Source organism: Scyliorhinus torazame, chromosome 14 (genome assembly GCF_047496885.1).
Source record: "Scyliorhinus torazame isolate Kashiwa2021f chromosome 14, sScyTor2.1, whole genome shotgun sequence".
Lineage (NCBI taxonomy): Eukaryota > Metazoa > Chordata > Chondrichthyes > Carcharhiniformes > Scyliorhinidae > Scyliorhinus > Scyliorhinus torazame.
Window position 1 is genome coordinate 176,057,302 of NC_092720.1, and position 19,989 is coordinate 176,077,290.

The window sequence follows — 19,989 nt, forward strand, 5'->3', positions numbered from 1 at the left end:
TAGCAGTTTCGCTGGTAAGGCCAAGATCAACGTGCCAGGTGACTGGCATTCTCCGGAGGAGCTTGATCACGAAGACCCCTGCTGATTTTTTAAAAACCATTTCATTCTGTATCCCTTTCCTCTCATTCCTGAATATTGTCAGTGCAAACCAACTTTCTCTCTATTTCTACGACTCAACATCTCCGCCCGCATAGCAGTTGAACTTTGGAGCGTCTCTCATTCGCCGTCTCGCCCTCTTTGATCCAAAGAGAAAAATCTAAGATCCTTTCATCCCACTGTTGCTATTGGATGAATGTCTCTCTATGGTAATTCAAATTCATATTCATTAACCCTTTGGATGCGAACTGAATGTTTAAAATCAGAAAGACAGAATTTGGCGTGTTTAATATTGGAACCGGAGAAAAGAAATCAAATCAACGTGGCATGAAATATTAAAAGCACCAAGGCGGTGTTTCGATCGCACAGAGGGACAAAGTAAAATGCGGTTCACGCGGGGTTGGATAACATTCCGTCTCTGGGTGGGATCGAACCACCAACCTTTCAGTTAACAGCCGAACGCGCTGACCGATTGCGCCACAGAGACGACAAATGCTCCTTCAGCTCCAATAAAAAGGCCAATTTAAGATGGACACAGTGTCATCTTGTCCACATCGTAACAGTTCCTTCTTGTTGATGCACCAATCTGGAACAAAAACTCAAAATGCTGGGCAATCTCAGCAGGTCTGACAGCATCTGTGGAGAGAGAACTGAGTCTGTGTTTCAAGCCAGGTTGATTATGTGTCACAGAACAAAGACTACGCCATTATCCGTAGCCCTGTCAATAACGCCTTCCAGCCTTCTACATTCGAGCCATTGTTGTATTTTCTGCTTCCAGATATTCGCAATGAAACTATAATTAAAATGCATATTCTGATGTGCAGTAAGGACAGTTTTCTTAGATTCTAAATATCAGTTGATTTCTCGAATCATTCAAACCAAAGGAAATGTGACGTCACTGTCGATGAGCAGTCGGGCAGCGCCCTTCGTTCTCCCCGGTGTCTCTTTCTCGAAGTGTTTCCCAACATTCACAAAACTAGTGCTTGATTTCCGTGTGTCGCTTCTTTTCCATTTTCTCCATTGCCAACTGGCATTATCTCCCAAAATCCTGCCCGCTCCTCTAAATTGCATCATGTCAGATGTCAGGAAATTCATGGAGATGGAGGGACCATCCAGACCAAGAATATTCTCCGCGTATACAGAACGTTCCGTGGGTCTTTACTTGAGACACTTGAACATTTTGGGTGAATGGCCAAAGAAGCTAATGCAGCAAATTGAGAGAGACTGTTTTCACTTCCAACCAGACAAGAACCTGAGGAGTATGCTTGCTGATAATAGATAAAATAAAAAACTGGGAGCTGAAGAGATTCTCGTATTCACAAGCGTTTGAATTCTGGAGCATCAAACAGGAGCAGAAGCATGCACTCAGATGTGAGCCCGTTTTAAAGAGTCCTTTCCTCAGAGAATTCCTCATCAGTTCATTTGCGAAAAACTCATCAAATTATCGCTGCCGTGACTCTGAATCGAAATTGCTGCGGCCACAACGCAGAGCACTAACCACGAGACGATCACGGCGCCACACGTCACCGGCGAAGCATGTCTGTAACTGTCGATGTACTTGGTCATCAACTGTTTGGAATCTATCATGACGCACAGTTTATGACTCCCTAAAAACAACTTTAGTAGATACACAAGTTTGGATACCTTAACTTTGGTTCCATAATAATGTTCCTGCAACAAGGATAATTAACCGGGCTCATAAAAATAACAATGCAATGGCTGTAATATATAATACATAACAATTCCGATATTCATCCCAAACTTATGGTATTTGGACGTTCTCCCGGTGTCTGCATCGGTTTTCTCTACCTGCTCGGGGTCCCACCCGCAGTGCAAAGATGTGAACGTTCGGTGTATTGGCCATGCTAAAATGAGCCAGATTGTCCATGGATTAACAGTTTCGCTGGATTGGCCGTGATCAATTTGCGGGATTACGGGTATTCTACGGAGGAACTTGGTCTCTTTGTCTCTTGCTGATTTTTTGAAACGATTTCTCCCAGCATTCCTTTCCTCTCATTCTTGAATATTGCAAGTGCAAACAAACTCTCTCTCTATTTCCAGGATTGACTTTCTTCGCCCAAATACCAGTTGCGCGTTGGAGTGCCTCTCATTCGCCGTCTCACACTCTTTGATCTAAAGAGAAAGATCTAGGCCCCTTTCGTTCCACTGTTGCTGTTAGGTGAATGTCTCTCCATGGTGGTTCAAATTCATATTGATTAAACCTTTGGATGCGAACTGACTGTTTGAAATCATAAAGACAGCATTTGGCGTGTTTAATATTGGAACCGGAGAAAATAAATCAAATCAACGTGGCATGAAATATAAAAAGCACCAAGGCGGTGATTCGATCCCACAGAGGGACGAAGTATACAAAACATTTCATCCTCAGTAGGGATATCATTTCGTCTCTGGGTGGGATTGAACCACCAACCTTACGGTTAACAGCCGAACGCGCTAACCGATTGCGCCACAGAGACGACAACTTCTTTCGTCACTCGAATAAACATGCCAAATTATGATGGAAACAATCTCATCCTGGCCACGACACAAGAGCAAATTATTGTCCATGCACAAATCTGGAACAAAAACACAAAAGGTTGGGCAATCACGGCAGGTCTTACAGCATCTGAGAAGTCAGAACGGAGTCTGTGGTTCAAGACAGGTTGACTTTGTGTTACACAACAAAGACTACACCAATATCCGTAGCCCTGTCAATAACGCGCCTCCAGCATTTTACATTCGAGCCATTTTTGTATTTTCTGCTGCCAGATATTCGCAGTGAAACCACAATAAAACTGTATTTTCTGATGTGCAGTTAGGACAGTTTTCTTAGTTTCTAAATATCAGTTGATTTCTCATTGTAACCAAAGGAAATGTGTCTTGACTGTCGACGATCAGTCGGGAAGCGCCCTTCGTTCTCCCCGGTGTCTCTTTCTCGAAGTGTTTCCCAACATTCACAAACCTAGTGCTTGATTTTCGTGTGTTGCTTCGTATCCTTTTCTCCACTGCCAAGTGGCTCTATTTCTCAAAATTCTGCCCACTCCTCACTGCTTCATGACCAGATGTCAGGAAATTCATTTCCATGGAGGGACTATCGAGACCAAGATTATTCTCCGCGTAGAAAGAAGGTTCAGAGGGTATTTGGTTGAGACAGTTGAAAGTTTTGGGTGAATAGCCGAAGAAGCTGATGTAACAAATTGAGAGAGACTGTTTTCACTTGCAAAAATAAAAGACCCGGAGGAGTATGATGGATGAAAATAGTTAAAATATAAAACAGTGATCTGAGGAGATTCTCGTATTCACAACAGTTTGAATTCAGGTGCCTCTCACAGGAGCAGAAACATGCACTCAGTTGTGACCCGCTTTAAAGAGGCCTTACACAGAGAATTCCGCACCAGTTAATTTTCGAGATACACATTAACCTACCGCTGTTGTGACTCGGAGTCGAAGCGAGGTTGATGCAGCCACAGCGCAAAGTACTAACCACCAGACGATCACGACGCCACACGTTCCCGCCGAGATGCACAGTGACTGCCGATGTACTTGATCATCAACTGTTTGGAATCTATCATGGCCAACACTTTATGACTCTCTCATTACATGTTTCGTAGATACACAGTTTGGATACCTCAACATTGGTTCCAGAGTAATGTTCCTGCAACAAGGGTATATACATTTTAACCCACGCTGATAAAAAGAACCGCTATAATAGATAACACATAACAATTTCGACATTCAGCCCAAATATATGGCATTTGGACTTTCTCCCGTCTCTGCATCGATTTTCTCCGCCTGCTCGAGGTCCCTCCCATAGTCCAAAGATGTGAAGGTTCGGTGGATTGTCCATGCTAAAGTGTGCCAGATTGTCCACAGACTAGCAGTTTCGCTGGATTGGCCAAGATCAACGTGCCAGGTGACTGGCATTCTACGGAGGAGCTTGATCACGAAGACCCCTGCTGATTTTTAAAAAACCATTTCATTCTGTATCCCTTTCCTCTCATTCCTGAATATTGTCAGTGCAAACCAACTTTCTCTCTATTTCTACGACTCAACATCTCCTCCCGCATACCAGTTGAACTTTGGAGCGTCTCTCATTCGCCGTCTCGCCCTCTTTGATCTAAAGAGAATAATCTAAGATCCTTTCATCCCACTGTTGCTATTGGGTGAATGTCTCTCTATGGTAATTCAAATTCATATTCATTAACCCTTTGGATGCGAACTGAATGTTTAAAATCAGAAAGACAGAACTTGGCGTGTTTAATATTGGAACCGGAGAAAAGAAATCTAAAACCGGAGAAAAGAACCCTAACCCTAACCCTAACCCCAACCCTAACCAATCTGGAACAAAAACACAAGATGCTGGGCAATCTCAGCAGGTGTGACATCAACTGTGGAGAGAGAACGGAGTCTGTGTTTCAAGCCACGTTGATTATGTGTCACAGAACAAAGACTACACCATTATCCATAGCCCTGTCAATAACGCCCTCCAGCCTTCTACATTCGAGCCATTGTTGTATTTTCTGCTTCCAGATATTCGCAATGAAACTATAATTAAACTGTATATTCTGATGTGCAGTAAGGACAGTTTTCTTAGATTCTAAATATCAGTTGATTTCTCGAATCATTCTAACCAAAGGAAATGTGACGTCACTGTCGATGAGCAGTCGGGCAGCGCCCTTCGTTCTCCCCGGTGTCTCTTTCTCGAAGTGTTTCCCATCATTCACAAAACTAGTGCTGGATTTTCGTGTGTCGCTTCTTTTCCATTTTCTCCATTGCCAACTGGCATTATCTCCCAAAATCCTGCCCGCTCCTCTTCATTGCATCATGACAGATGTCAGGAAATTCATGGAGATGGAGGGACCATCCAGACCAAGAATATTCTCCGCGTATACAGAAGGTTCCGTGGGTCTTTACTTGAGACACTTGAACATTTTGGGTGAATGGCCAAAGAAGCTAATGCAGCAAATTGAGAGAGACTGTTTTCACTTCCAACCAGACAAGAACCTGAGGAGTATGCTTGCTGATAATAGATAAAATAAAAAACTGGGAGCTGAAGAGATTCTCGTATTCACAAGCGTTTGAATTCTGGAGCATCAAACAGGAGCAGAAGCATGCACTCAGATGTGAGCCCGTTTTAAAGAGTCCTTTCCTCAGAGAATTCCTCATCAGTTCATTTGCGAAAAACTCATCAAATTATCGCTGCCGTGACTCTGAATCGAAATTGCTGCGGCCACAACGGATAGCACTAACCACGAGACGATCACGGCGCCACACGTCACCGGCGAAGCATGTCGGTAACTGTCGATGTACTTGGTCATCAACTGTTTGGAATCTATCATGACGCACAGTTTATGACTCCCCAGAAACAACTTTAGTAGATACACAAGTTTGGATGCCTTAACTTTGGTTCCATAATAATGTTCCTGCAACAAGGCTAATTAACCGGGCTCATAAAAATAACAATGCAATGGCTGTAATATATAATACATAACAATTCCGATATTCATCCCAAACGTATGGTATTTGGACGTTCTCCCGGTGTCTGCATCGGTTTTCTCTACCTGCTCGGGGTCCCACCCGCAGTGCAAAGATGTGAACGTTCGGTGTATTGGCCATGCTAAAATGAGCCAGATTGTCCATGGATTAACAGTTTCGCTGGATTGGCCGTGATCAATTTGCGGGATTACGGGTATTCTATGGAGGAACTTGGTCTCTTTGTCTCTTGCTGATTTTTTGAAACGATTTCTCCCAGCATTCCTTTCCTCTCATTCTTGAATATTGCAAGTGCAAACAAACTCTCTCTCTATTTCCACGATTGACTTTCTTCGCCCAAATACCAGTTGCGCGTTCGAGCGCCTCTCATTCGCCGTCTCACACTCTTTGATCTAAAGAGAAAAATCTAGGCCCCTTTCGTTCCACTGTTGCTGTTAGGCGAATGTCTCTCCTTGGTGGTTCAAATTCATATTGATTAAACCTTTGGATGCGAACTGACTGTTTGAAATCATAAAGACAGCATTTGGCGTGTTTAATATTGGAACCGGAGAAAATAAATCAAATCAACGTGGCATGAAATATAAAAAGCACCAAGGCGGCGATTCGATCCCACAGAGGGACGAAGTATACAAAACATTTCATCCTCGGTAGGGATATCATTTCGTCTCTGGGTGGGATTGAACCACCAACCTTACGGTTAACAGCCGAACGCGCTAACCGATTGCGCCACAGAGACGACAACTTCTCTCGTCACTCGAATAAACATGCCAAATTATGATGGAAACAATCTCATCCTGGCCACGTCATAAGAGCAAATTATTGTCCATGCACAAATCTGGAACAAAAACACAAAAGGTTGGGCAATCTCGGCAGGTCTTACAGCATCTGAGAAGTCAGAACGGAGTCTGTGGTTCAAGACAGGGTGACTTTGTGTTACACAACAAAGACTACACCATTATCCGTAGCCCTGTCAACAACGCGCCTCCAGCCTTTTACATTCGAGCGATTTTTGTATTTTCTGCTGCCAGATATTCGCAGTGAAACTACAATAAAACTGTATTTTCTGATGTGCAGTTAGGACAGTTTTCTTAGTTTCTAAATATCAGTTGATTTCTCATTGTAACCAAAGGAAATGTGTCTTGACTGTCGACGATCAGTCGGGAAGCGCCCTTCGTTCTCCCCGGTGTCTCTTTCTCGAAGTGTTTCCCAACATTCACAAACCTAGTGCTTGATTTTCGTGTGTTGCTTCGTATCCTTTTCTCCACTGCCAAGTGGCTCTATTTCTCAAAATTCTGCCCACTCCTCACTGCTTCATGACCAGATGTCAGGAAATTCATTTCCATGGAGGGACGATCGAGACCAAGATTATTCTCCGCGTATAAAGAAGGTTCAGAGGGTATTTGGTTGAGACACTTGAAAGTTTTGGGTGAATAGCCGAAGAAGCTGATGTAACAAATTGAGAGAGACTGTTTTCACTTGCAAAAATAAAAGACCCGGAGGAGTATGATGGATGAAAATAGTTAAAATATAAAACAGTGATCTGAGGAGATTCTCGTATTCACAACAGTTTGAATTCAGGTGCCTCTCACAGGAGCAGCAACATGCACTCAGTTGTGACCCGCTTTAAAGAGGCCTTACACAGAGAATTCAGCACCCGTTAATTTTCGAGATACACATTAACTTACCGCTGTTGTGACTCGGAGTCGAAGCGAGGTTGATGCAGCCACAGCGCAAAGTACTAACAACCAGACGATCACGACGCCACACGTTCCCGCCGAGATGCACAGTGACTGCCGATGTACTTGATCATCAACTGTTTGGAATCTATCATGGCCAACACTTTATGACTCTCTCATTACAAGTTTCGTAGATACACAGTTTGGATACCTCAACATTGGTTCCAGAGTAATGTTCCTGCAACAAGGGTATATACATTTTAACCCACGCTGATAAAAAGAACCGCTATAATAGATAACACATAACAATTTCGACATTCAGCCCAAATATATGGCATTTGGACTTTCTCCCGTCTCTGCATCGACTTTCTCAGCCTGCTCGAGGTCCCTCCCATAGTCCAAAGATGTGAAGGTTCGGTGGATTGGCCATGCTAAAGTGTGCCAGATTGTCCATAGACTAGCAGTTTCGCTGGATTGGCCAAGATCAACGTGCCAGGTGACTGGCATTCTACGGAGGAGCTTGATCACGAAGACCCCTGCTGATTTTTAAAAAAACATTTCATTCTGTATCCCTTTCCTCTCATTCCTGAATATTGTCAGTGCAAACCAACTTTCTCTCTATTTCTACGACTCAACATCTCCTCCCGCATACCAGTTGAACTTTGGAGCGTCTCTCATTCGCCGTCTAGCCCTCTTTGATCCAAAGAGAATAATCTAAGTTCCTTTCATCTCACTGTTGCTATTGGGTGAATGTCTCTCTATGGTAATTCAAATTCATATTCATTAACCCTTTGGATGCGAACTGAATGTTTAAAATCATAAAGACAGCATTTGGCGTGTTTAATATTGGAACCGGAGAAAATAAATCAAATCAACGTTGCATGAAATATAAAAAGCACCAAGGCGGCGATTCGATCCCACAGAGGGACGAAGTATACAAAACATTTCATCCTCGGTCGGGATATCATTTCGTCGCTGGGTGGGATTGAACCACCAACCTTACGGTTAACAGCCGAACGCGCTAACCAATTGCGCCACAGAGACGACAACTGCTCTTGTCATTCGAATAAACATGCCTAATTATGATGGAAACAATCTCATCCTTCCCACGACACAAGAGCAAATTATTGTCCATGCACAAATCTGGAACAAAAACACAAAAGGTTGGGCAATCTCGGCAGGTCTTACAGCATCTGAGAAGTCAGAACGGAGTCTGTGGTTCAAGACAGGGTGACTTTGTGTTACACAACAAAGACTACACCATTATCCGTAGCCCTGTCAATAACGCGCCTCCACCCTTTTGCATTCGAGCCATTTTTGTATTTTCTGCTGCCAGATATTCGCAGTGAAGCTACAATAAAACTGTATTTTCTGATGTGCAGTTAGGACAGTTTTCTTAGTTTCTAAATATCAGTTGATTTCTCATTGTAACCAAAGGAAATGTGTCTTGACTGTCGACGATCAGTCGTGAAGCGCCCTTCGTTCTCCCCGGTGTCTCTTTCTCGAAGTGTTTCCCAACATTCACAAACCTAGTGCTTGATTTTCGTGTGTTGCTTCGTATCCTTTTCTCCACTGCCAAGTGGCTCTATTTCTCAAAATTCTGCCCACTCCTCACTGCTTCATGACCAGATGTCAGGAAATTCATTTCCATGGAGGGACTATCGAGACCAAGATTATTCTCCGCGTATAAAGAAGGTTCAGAGGGTATTGGGTTGAGACACTTGAAAGTTTTGGGTGAATAGCCGAAGAAGCTGATGTAACAAATTGAGAGAGACTGTTTTACCTTGCAAAAATAAAAGACCCGGAGGAGTATGATGGATGAAAATAGTTAAAATATAAAACAGTGATCTGAGGAGATTCTCGTATTCACAACAGTTTGAATTCAGGTGCCTCTCACAGGAGCAGAAACATGCACTCAGTTGTGACCCGCTTTAAAGAGGCCTTACACAGAGAATTCCGCACCCGTTAATTTTCGAGATACACATTAACTTACCGCTGTTGTGACTCGGAGTCGAAGCGAGGTTGAGGCAGCCACAGCGCAAAGTACTAACCACCAGACGATCACGACGCCACACGTTCCCGCCGAGATGCACAGTGACTGCCGATGTACTTGATAATAAACTGTTTGGAATCTATCATGGCCAACACTTTATGACTCTCTCATTACAAGTTTCGTAGATACACAGTTTGGATACCTCAACATTGGTTCCAGAGTAATGTTCCTGCAACAAGGGTATATACATTTTAACCCACGCTGATAAAAAGAACCGCTATAATAGATAACACATAACAATTTCGACATTCAGCCCAAATATATGGCATTTGGACTTTCTCCCGTCTCTGCATCGATTTTCTCCGCCTGCTCGAGGTCCCTCCCATAGTCCAAAGATGTGAAGGTTCGGTGGATTGGCCATGCTAAAGTGTGCCAGATTGTCCACAGACTAGCAGTTTCGCTGGATTGGCCAAGATCAACGTGCCAGGTGACTGGCATTCTACGGAGGAGCTTGATCACGAAGACCCCTGCTGATTTTTTAAAAACCATTTCATTCTGTATCCCTTTCCTCTCATTCCTGAATATTGTCAGTGCAAACCAACTTTCTCTCTATTTCTACGACTCAACATCTCCTCCCGCATACCAGTTGAACTTTGGAGCGTCTCTCATTCGCCGTCTCGCCCTCTTTGATCCAAAGAGAATAATCTAAGATCCTTTCATCCCACTGTTGCTATTGGGTGAATGTCTCTCTATGGTAATTCAAATTCATATTCATTAACCCTTTGGATGCGAACTGAATGTTGAAAATCAGAAAGACAGAATTTGGCGTGTTTAATATTGGAACCGGAGAAAAGAAATCTTAAACCGGAGAAAAGAACCCTAACCCTAACCCTAACCCGAACCCTAACCCCAACCCTAACCAATCTGGAACAAAAACACAAGATGCTGGGCAATCTCAGCAGGTCTGACAGCATCTGTGGAGAGAGAACGGAGTTTATGACTCCCTAAAAACAACTTTAGTAGATACACAAGATTGGATGCCTTAACTTTGGTTCCATAATAATGTTCCTGCAACAAGGCTAATTAACCGGGCTCATAAAAATAACAATGCAATGGCTGTAATATATAATACATAACAATTCCGATATTCATCCCAAACTTATGGTATTTGGACGTTCTCCCGGTGTCTGCATCGGTTTTCTCTACCTGCTCGGGGTCCCACCCGCAGTGCAAAGATGTGAACGTTCGGTGTATTGGCCATGCTAAAATGAGCCAGATTGTCCATGGATTAACAGTTTCGCTGGATTGGCCGTGATCAATTTGCGGGATTACGGGTATTCTATGGAGGAACTTGGTCTCTTTGTCTCTTGCTGATTTTTTGAAACGATTTCTCCCAGCATTCCTTTCCTCTCATTCTTGAATATTGCAAGTGCAAACAAACTCTCTCTCTATTTCCACGATTGACTTTCTTCGCCCAAATACCAGTTGCGCGTTCGAGCGCCTCTCATTCGCCGTCTCACACTCTTTGATCTAAAGAGAAAAATCTAGGCCCCTTTCGTTCCACTGTTGCTGTTAGGCGAATGTCTCTCCATGGTGGTTCAAATTCATATTGATTAAACCTTTGGATGCGAACTGACTGTTTGAAATCATAAAGACAGCATTTGGCGTGTTTAATATTGGAACCGGAGAAAATAAATCAAATCAACGTGGCATGAAATATAAAAAGCACCAAGGCGGTGATTCGATCCCAGAGAGGGACGAAGTATACAAAACACTTCATCCTCGGGAGGGATATCATTTCGCCTCTGGGTGGGATTGAACCACCAACCTTTCTGTTAACAGCCGAATGCGCTAACCGATTGCGCCACAGAGACGACAACTGCACTCGCGACTCGAATAAACATGCCAGATTATGATGGAAACAATTTCATCCTGGCCACGTCATAAGAGCAAATTATTGTCCATGCACAAATCTGGAACAAAAACACAAAAGGTTGGGCAATCTCGGCAGGTCTTACAGCATCTGAGAAGTCAGAACGGAGTCTGTGGTTCAAGACAGGGTGACTTTGTGTTACAGAACAAAGACAACACCATTATCCGTAGCCCTGTCAATAACGCGCCTCCACCCTTTTACATTCGAGCCATTTTTGTATTTTCTGCTTCCAGATATTCGCAGTGAAACTATAATAAAACTGTATTTTCTGATGTGCAGTTAGGACAGTTTTCTTAGTTTCTAAATATCAGTTGATTTCTCATTCTAACCAAAGGAAATGTGTCTTGACTGTCGACGATCAGTCGGGCAGCGCCCTTCGTTCTCCCCGGAGTCTCTTTCTCGAAGTGTTTCCCAACATTCACAAACCTAGTGCTTGATTTTCGTGTGTTGCTTCGTATCCTTTTCTCCACTGCCAAGTGGCTCTATTTCTCAAAATTCTGCCCACTCCTCACTGCTTCATGACCAGATGTCAGGAAATTCATTTCCATGGAGGGACGATCGAGACCAAGATTATTCTCCGCGTATAAAGAAGGTTCAGAGGGTATTTGGTTGAGACACTTGAAAGTTTTGGGTGAATAGCCGAAGAAGCTGATGTAACAAATTGAGAGAGACTGTATTCACTTGCAAAAATAAAAGACCCGGAGGAGTATGATGAATGAAAATAGTTAAAATATAAAACAGTGATCTGAGGAGATTCTCGTATTCACAACAGTTTGAATTCAGGTGCCTCTCACAGGAGCAGAAACATGCACTCAGTTGTGACCCGCTTTAAAGAGGCCTTACACAGAGAATTCCGCACCCGCTAATTTTCGAGATACACATTAACTTACCGCTGTCGTGACTCGGAGTCGAAGCGAGGTTGATGCAGCCACAGCTCAAAGTACTAACCACTCTACGATCACGACGCCACACGTTCCCGCCCAGGTGCACAGTGACTGCCGATGTACTTGATCATCAACTGTTTGGAATCTATCATGGCCAACACTTTATGACTCTCTCATTACAAGTTTCGTAGATACACAGTTTGGATACCTCAACATTGGTTCCAGAGTAATGTTCCTGCAACAAGGGTCTATACATTTTAACCCACGCTGATAAAAAGAACCGCTATAATAGATAACACATAACAATTTCGACATTCATCCCAAATATATGGCATTTGGACTTTCTCCCGTCTCTGCATCGATTTTCTCCGCCTGCTCGAGGTCCCTCCCATAGTCCAAAGATGTGAAGGTTCCGTGGATTGGCCATACTAAAGTGTGCCAGATTGTCCATAGACTAGCAGTTTCGCTGGATTGGCCAAGATCAACGTGCCAGGTGACTGGCATTCTACGGAGGAGCTTGATCACGAAGACCCCTGCTGATTTTTTAAAAACCATTTCATTCTGTATCCCTTTCCTCTCATTCCTGAATATTGTCAGTGCAAACCAACTTTCTCTCAATTTCTACGACTCAACATCTCCGCCCGCATACCAGTTGAACTTTGGAGCGTCTCTCATTCGCCGTCTCGCCCTCTTCGATCCAAAGAGAAAAATCTAAGATCCTTTCATCCCACTGTTGCTATTGGGTGAATGTCTCTCTATGGTAATTCAAATTCATATTCATTAACCCTTTGGATGCGAACTGAATGTTTAAAATCATAAAGACAAAATTTGGCGTGTTTAATATTGGAACCGGAGAAAAGAAATCAAATCAACCTGGCATGAAACATTAAAAGCACCAAGGCCGTGATTCGATCGCACAGAGGGACAAAGTAAAATGCGGTTCACGCGGGGTGGGATAACACTTCGTCTCTGGGTGGGATCAAACCACCAATCTTTTAGTTAACAGCCGAACGCGCTGACCGATTGCGCCACAGAGACGACAAATGCTCTTTTAGCTCCAATAAACAAGCCAATTTAAGATGGACACAGTCTCATCTTGTCCACATCGTAACAGCTCATTCTTGTTGATGCACCAATCTGGAACAAAAACAAAAAATGCTGGCCAGTCTCAGCAGGTCTGACAGCATCTGTGGAGAGAGAACGGAGTCTGTGTTTCAAGCCACGTTGATTATGTGTCACAGAACAAAGACTACGTCATTATCCGTAGCCCTGTCAATAACGCGCCTCCAGCCTTCGACATTCGAGCCATTGTTGTATTTTCTGCTTCCAGATATTCGCAATGAAACAATAATTTAACTGTATTTTCTGATGTGCAGTAAGGACCGTTTTCTTAGTTTCTAAATATCAGTTGATTTCTCGAATCATTCTAACCAAAGGAAATGTGACGTGACTGTCGATGAGCAGTCGGGCAGCGCCCTTCGTTCTCCCCGGTGTCTCTTTCTCGAAGTGTTTCCCAACATTCACAAAACTAGTGCTTTATTTTCGTGTGTCGCTTCTTTTCCGTTTTCTCCATTGCCAACTGACATTATCTCCCAAAGTTCTGGCTGCTCCTCCTCATTGCATCATGACCAGATGTCAGGGAATTCATTTATATGGAAGGACAATCCAGACCAAGAATATTCTCCGCGTATACAGAAGATTCCGTGGGTCTTTACTTGAGACACTTGAACATTTTGGGTAAATGGCCAAAGAAGCTGATGCAGTAAATTGAGAGTGACTGTTTTCACTTACAAACAGACAAGAACCTGAGGAGTATGCTTGATGATAATAGTTAAAATAAAACACTGGGAGCTGAAGAGATTCTCGTATTCACAAGCGTTTGAATTCTGGAGCATCAAACAGGAAAAGAAGCATGCACTCAGCTGTGAGCCCGTTTTAAAGAGACCTTTCCTCAGAGAATTCCTCATCAGTTCATTTGCGAAAAGCTCATCAAATTATCGCTGCAGTGACTCTGAATCGATCCGAAATTGCTGCGGCCACAACGCAGAGCACTAACCACGAGACGATAACGGCGCTACACGTCGCCGGCGAAGCATGTCTGTAGCTGTCGATGTACTTGGTCATCAACTGTTTGGAATCTATCATGACGCACGGTTTATGACTCCCTAAAAACAACTTTAGTAGATACACAAGTTTGGATGCCTTAACTTTGGTTCCATAATAATGTTCCTGCAACAAGGATAATTAACCGGGCTCATAAAAATAACAATGCAATGGCTATAATATATATTACATAACAATTCCGATATTCATCCCAAACCTATGGTATTTGGACCTTCTCCCGGTGTCTGCATCAGTTTTCTCTACCTGCTCGAGGTCCCTCCCACATTGCAAAGATGTGAACGTTCGGTGTATTGGCCATGCTAAAATGAGCCAGATTGTCCATGGATTAACAGTTTCGCTGGATTGGCCGTGATCAACGTTCGGGACTACGGGTATTCTACGGAGGAACTGGTCTCTTTGTCTCTTGCTGATTTTTAAAGACCATTTCTCCCAGCATTCCTTTCCTCTCATTCTTGAATATTGCAAGTGCAAACAACCTCTCTCTCTATTTCCACGATTGACTTTCTCCGCCCTCATACCAGTTGCGCGTTGGAGCGCATCCCATTCGCCGTCTCACACTCTTTGATCTAAAGAGAAAAATCTAGGCCCCTTTCGTTCCACTGTTGCTGTTAGGGTGAATGTCTCTCCATGGTGCTTCAAATTCATATTGATTAACCCTTTGGATGGGAACTGACTTACCTGGTCCCGTTTCTGTTCCTCTTTGCTGTTGTATTTTAAAAAAAATTAAAGCGGGAACCGGATGTTCGGCCCGCGGACTTCTGGGAAGGTTTCCCCCCCCCCTCCCCTCCCCAATAAATTGTGGTGGAGTGGAAACCCGTACACTACACGGGTAGTGTCTCCCACCCGCCCTCCTCCTCTAACCTAATAATAAAACACATTAGTGTGAGGTAAGTACCAGATTATATTATTATTATTATTTTTTTAAAAATGTATTTGTTAGCCTTATCTTGGTTGAAAGTTAGAGGGGTGGCAGGGAAGGGAGTGCAATGTTCCTCCTGCAGGATGTTTGAGGTGAGGGATGCCGTTAGTGTCCCTGCTGATTTTACCTGCAGGAAGTGCAGCCATCTCCAGCTCCTCCAAGACCGAGTTCGGGAACTGGAGCTGGAGTTGGAAGAACTTCGGATCATTCGGGAGGCAGAGGGGGTCATAGATAGCAGCTTCAGGGAATTTGTTACACCAAAGATGGGAGATAGATGTGTAACTGTAAGAGGGACTGGGAAGAAGCAGTCAGTGCAGGGATCCCCTGCGGTCGTTCCCCTGAGAAACAAGTATACCGCTTTGGATACTTGTGGGGGGGGGGACTTACCAGGGGTAAGCCATGGGGTACGGGCCTCTGGCACGGAGTCTGTCCCTGTTGCTCAGAAGGGAAGGGGGGAGAGGAGCAGAGCGTTAGTAATTGGGGACTCGATAGTCAGGGGCACAGATAGGAGATTTTGTGGGAGCGAGAGAGACTCACGTTAGGTATGTTGCCTCCCAGGTGCAAGGGTACGTGATGTCTCGGATCGTGTTGTCCGGGTCCTTAAGGGGGAGGGGGAGCAGCCGCAAGTCGTGGTCCACATTGGCACTAACGACATAGGTAGGAAAGGGGACAAGGATGTCAGGCAGGCTTTCAGGGAGCTAGGATGGAAGCTCAGAACTAGAACAAACAGAGTTGTTATGTCTGGGTTGTTGCCCGTGCCACGTGATAATGAGATGAGGAATAGGGAGAGAGAGCAATTAAACACGGGGCTACAGGGATGGTGCAGGCGGGAGGGATTCTGATTTCTGGATAACTGGGGCTCTTTCTGGGGAAGGTGGGACCTCTACAGACAGGATGGTCTACATCTCAACCTGAGGGGCACAAATAACCTGGGGGGGGGAGATTTGTTAGTGCTCTTTGGGGGGCGGGGTTAAACTAATGCAGCAGGGTCATGGGAACCGGGATTGTAGTTTTAGGGTACGGGAGAATGAGAGTTTAGAGGTCTGGAGCACAGATCTGACGTCGCAGGAGGGGGCCAATGTTCAGGTAGGTGGTTTGAAGTGTGTCTACTTCAATGCCAGGAGTATACGAAATAAGGTAGGGGAACTGGCAGCATGGGTTGGTACCTGGGACTTCGATGAAATCAAATCAACGTGGCATGAAATATAAAAAGCACCAAGTCGGTGATTCGATCCCACAGAGGGACAAAGTATAAAACGCTTCATCCGGTGTGAGATAACACTTCGCGTCTGGGTGGGATCGAACCACCAACCTTTCGGTTAACAGCCGAACGCGCTGACCGATTGCGCCACAGAGACGACAAATGCTCCCTTTGCTCGAATAAACAAGCCAATTTATGATGGACACAGTCTCATCTTGTCCACATCGTTACAGCTCATTCTTGTTGATGCACCAATCTGGAACAAAAACACAAAATGCTGGGCAATCTCAGCAGGTCTGACAGCATCTGTGGAGAGAGAACAGAGTCTGTGTTTCAAGCCAGGGTGATTATGTGTCACAGAACAAAGACTACGCAATTATCCGTAGCCGTGTCAATAACGCGCCTCCAGCCTTCTACATTCGAGCCATTGTTGTATTTTCTGCTTCCAGATATTCGCAATGAAACTATAATTAAACTGTATTTTCTGATGTGCCGTAAGGACAGTTTTCTTAGTTTCTAAATACCAGTTGATTTCTCGAATCATTCTAACCAAAGGAAATGTGACGTGACTGTCGATGAGCAGTCGGGCAGCGCCCTTCGTTCTCCACGGTGTCTCTTTCTCGATGTGTTTCCCAACATTCTCAAAACTAGTGCTTGATTTTCGTGTGTCGCTTCTTTTCCGTTTTCTCCATTGCCAACTGGCATTATCTCCCAACATTCTGCCCGCTCCTCCTCATTGCATCATGACCAGATGCCAGGAAATTAATTTATATGGAGGGACTATCCAGACCAAGAATATTCTCCGCGTATACAGAAGGTTCCGTGGGTCTTTACTTGAGACACTTGAACATTTTGGGGGAATGGCCAAAGAAGCTGATGCAGCAAATTGAGAGAGACTGTTTTCACTTCCAAACAGACAAGAACCTGAGGATTATGCTTGATGATAATAGTTAAAATAAAAAACTGGGAGCTGAAGAGATTCTCGTATTCACAAATGTTTGAATTCTGGAGCATTAAACAGGAGCAGAAACATGCACTCAGCTGGGAACGGGTTATAAAGAGTCCTTTCCTCAGAGAATTACTCATCAGTTCAATTGCGAAAAACTCATCTAATTATCGCTGGCGTGACTCCGAATCGAACCGGGATTGCTGAGGTAGCAACGCAGAGTTCTAACTACGAGACGATCACCGCGCCTTACGTCACCGGCGAAGCTCGTCTGGAGTTGTTGATGTACTTGCTCATCAAGTGTTAGGTATCTATCATGACGCACAGTTTATGACTCCCTAAAAACAACTTTAGTCGATACACAAGTTTTGATGCCTTAACTTTGGTTCCATAATAATGTTCCTGCAACAAGGATATATACACTTTAACCCAGCCTCATAAAAATAACAATGCAATGGCTATAATATATAATACATACCAATTCCGGTATTCATCCCAAACTTATGGTATTTGGACTTTCTCCCGGTGTCTGCGTCGGTTTTCTCCGCCTGCTCGAGGTCCCTCCCAGTGCAAAGATGTGAACGTTCGGTGTATTGGCCATGCTAAAGTGTGCCAGATTGTCCATGGATTAACAGTTTCGCTGGATTGGCCGTGATCAGCGTGCGGGATTACGGATATTTTACGGAGGAACTTGGCCTCTTTGTCCTTGCTGATTTTTTGAAACCATTTCTACCAGCGTTCCTTTCCTCTCATTCTTGAATATTGCCAGTGCAAACAAACTCTCTCTCTATTTCCACGATTGACTTTCTCCGCCCCCATACCAGTTGCGCGTTGGAGCGCCTCTCATTTGCCGTCTCACCCTCTTTGATCTAAAGAGAAAAATCAATGCCCCTTTCGTTCCACTGTTGCTGTTAGAGTGAATGACTCTCCATGGTGCTTCAAATTAATATTAATTAACTCTTTGGATGCAAACTGACTGTTTAAAATCAGAAAGACAGCATTTTAATACTGTTTAATATTGGAACCGGAGAAAAGAATTCAAATCAACGTGGCATGGAATATAAAAAGCACCAAGGCGGTGATTCGGTCCCACAGAGGGACGAAGTATAAAAAACATTTCATCCTGGGGTGGGATAACACTTCGTCTCCGGGTCAGCAGCGCACGACGTGACTAAGTTCCCCCGGAGAATACCCGTAACCGGGCTCGTTGATGATGGCTAATCCAGCGAATCTGCCAATCGATGGAAAATCGGGCACACTTGAGCATGGCCAATCCACCGAACCTTCACATATTTGGACTGTGGCAGCGACCTCCAGCAGGCGGAGAAAACCGATGCAGACGCCGGGAGAACGTCCAAGTACCATATGTTTGTGATGAATATCGAAATTGTTATGTATTGTATATTACAGCGTTCGCATGGTAATTTTTATGAGCCTGAATTAAAGTGTATATATCCTTGTTGCAGGAACATTATTATGGAACCATGGTTAAGCCATTCAAACTCTGTATCTACTAAAGTTGTTATTAGAGAATCATAAAGTTTGGGCCATGATAGATTCCAAACAGTTGATGACGAAGTACATCGCCAGTTCCAGGTTGTCTCGGCTGCGACGTGTGGCGCCGTGACCGTCTACTCGTCAGTAGTTTGCGGTGTGGCCGCAGCAACCTCAGATCGAATCCGAAACACGAGCAGCGATAATTTGATGTGTTTTTCCGAAATGAGCGGATGAGGAATTATTTGTGCAAAGGCCTCTTGAGAACGGGTTCACAGCTGAGTGCATGCTTCTGCTCCTGTTTGATGCTGCAGAATTCAAACGGTTGTGAATACGAGAATCTCTTCAGCTCCCGGTTTTTTATTTTAACTATTATCATCAAGCATACTCCTCAGGTTCTTGTCTGTTTCGAAGTGAAAACAGTCTCTCTCAATTTGCTGCATTAGCTTCTTCGGCCATTCACCCAAAATGTTCAAGTGTCTCAACCAAATACCCACTGAACGTTCTGGACGCGGAGAATAATCTTGGTCTCTCGTCCCTCCATATAAATGAATTTCCTGACATCTGGTCATGATGCAATGAGGAGGAGCGGGCAGAATTTTGGGAAATAATGACAGATGGCACTGGAGAAAACGGAAACGAAGCGACAAACGAACATCAATCTCCAGTTTTGAGAATGTTGGGAAACACTTCGAGAAAGAGACACCGGGGAGAACGAAGGGCGCTTCCCGACTGATCAGCAACAGTCAAGACCAATTTCCTTTGATTAGAAAGATTCGAGAAATTAAGTGATATTTAGGAACTAAGAAAACTGTCCTTACTGCACATCAGAAAATACAGTTTACTTATAGATTCATTGCGAATACCTGGAAGCACAAAATACAACAATAGCTCGGATTTAGAAGGATGGAGGCGCGTTATTGACTGGGCTACGGATAATGGTGTAGTCTTCGTTCTGTGACACAAAGTCACCGTGGCTTGAAACACAGACTCAGTTCTGTCTCCACAAATACTGTCAGTCCTGCTGAAATTTCCCAGCCTTTTGTGTTTTTGTTCCAGATTGGTGCAACGGCAATAATTGCCATTATGACGTGGGCAATATGTGATTGATTCCATCATAATTTGGCATGTTTATTCGAGCAAGGAGAGCAGCTGTCGTCTCTGTGGCGCAATCGATTAGCGCGTTTAGCTGTTAAGATGGTGGATCGATCCCACCCCGAAACGAAGAGT

At 44.1% G+C, this 19,989-nt stretch overlaps 7 non-coding genes across 7 annotated transcripts; all 7 read right to left on the reverse strand.

The window, feature by feature from the left end:
- Nucleotides 1–509: 509 nt before the first annotated feature.
- Nucleotides 510–583, reverse strand: trnan-guu (transfer RNA asparagine (anticodon GUU)). The gene has a single exon. It is a non-coding gene; the product is annotated as a tRNA-Asn (tRNA).
- A 1,916-nt stretch (nucleotides 584–2,499) lies between these two features.
- Nucleotides 2,500–2,573, reverse strand: trnan-guu (transfer RNA asparagine (anticodon GUU)). Its single transcript has one exon. It is a non-coding gene; the product is annotated as a tRNA-Asn (tRNA).
- A 3,678-nt stretch (nucleotides 2,574–6,251) lies between these two features.
- trnan-guu (transfer RNA asparagine (anticodon GUU)) lies at nucleotides 6,252–6,325 on the reverse strand. The gene has a single exon. It is a non-coding gene; the product is annotated as a tRNA-Asn (tRNA).
- Nucleotides 6,326–8,235: 1,910 nt separating this feature from the next.
- trnan-guu (transfer RNA asparagine (anticodon GUU)) lies at nucleotides 8,236–8,312 on the reverse strand. Its single transcript has one exon. It is a non-coding gene; the product is annotated as a tRNA-Asn (tRNA).
- A 2,746-nt stretch (nucleotides 8,313–11,058) lies between these two features.
- Nucleotides 11,059–11,132, reverse strand: trnan-guu (transfer RNA asparagine (anticodon GUU)). Its single transcript has one exon. It is a non-coding gene; the product is annotated as a tRNA-Asn (tRNA).
- A 1,907-nt stretch (nucleotides 11,133–13,039) lies between these two features.
- trnan-guu (transfer RNA asparagine (anticodon GUU)) lies at nucleotides 13,040–13,113 on the reverse strand. The gene has a single exon. It is a non-coding gene; the product is annotated as a tRNA-Asn (tRNA).
- A 3,289-nt stretch (nucleotides 13,114–16,402) lies between these two features.
- trnan-guu (transfer RNA asparagine (anticodon GUU)) lies at nucleotides 16,403–16,476 on the reverse strand. The gene has a single exon. It is a non-coding gene; the product is annotated as a tRNA-Asn (tRNA).
- Between the last annotated feature and the right edge of the window lie 3,513 nt (nucleotides 16,477–19,989).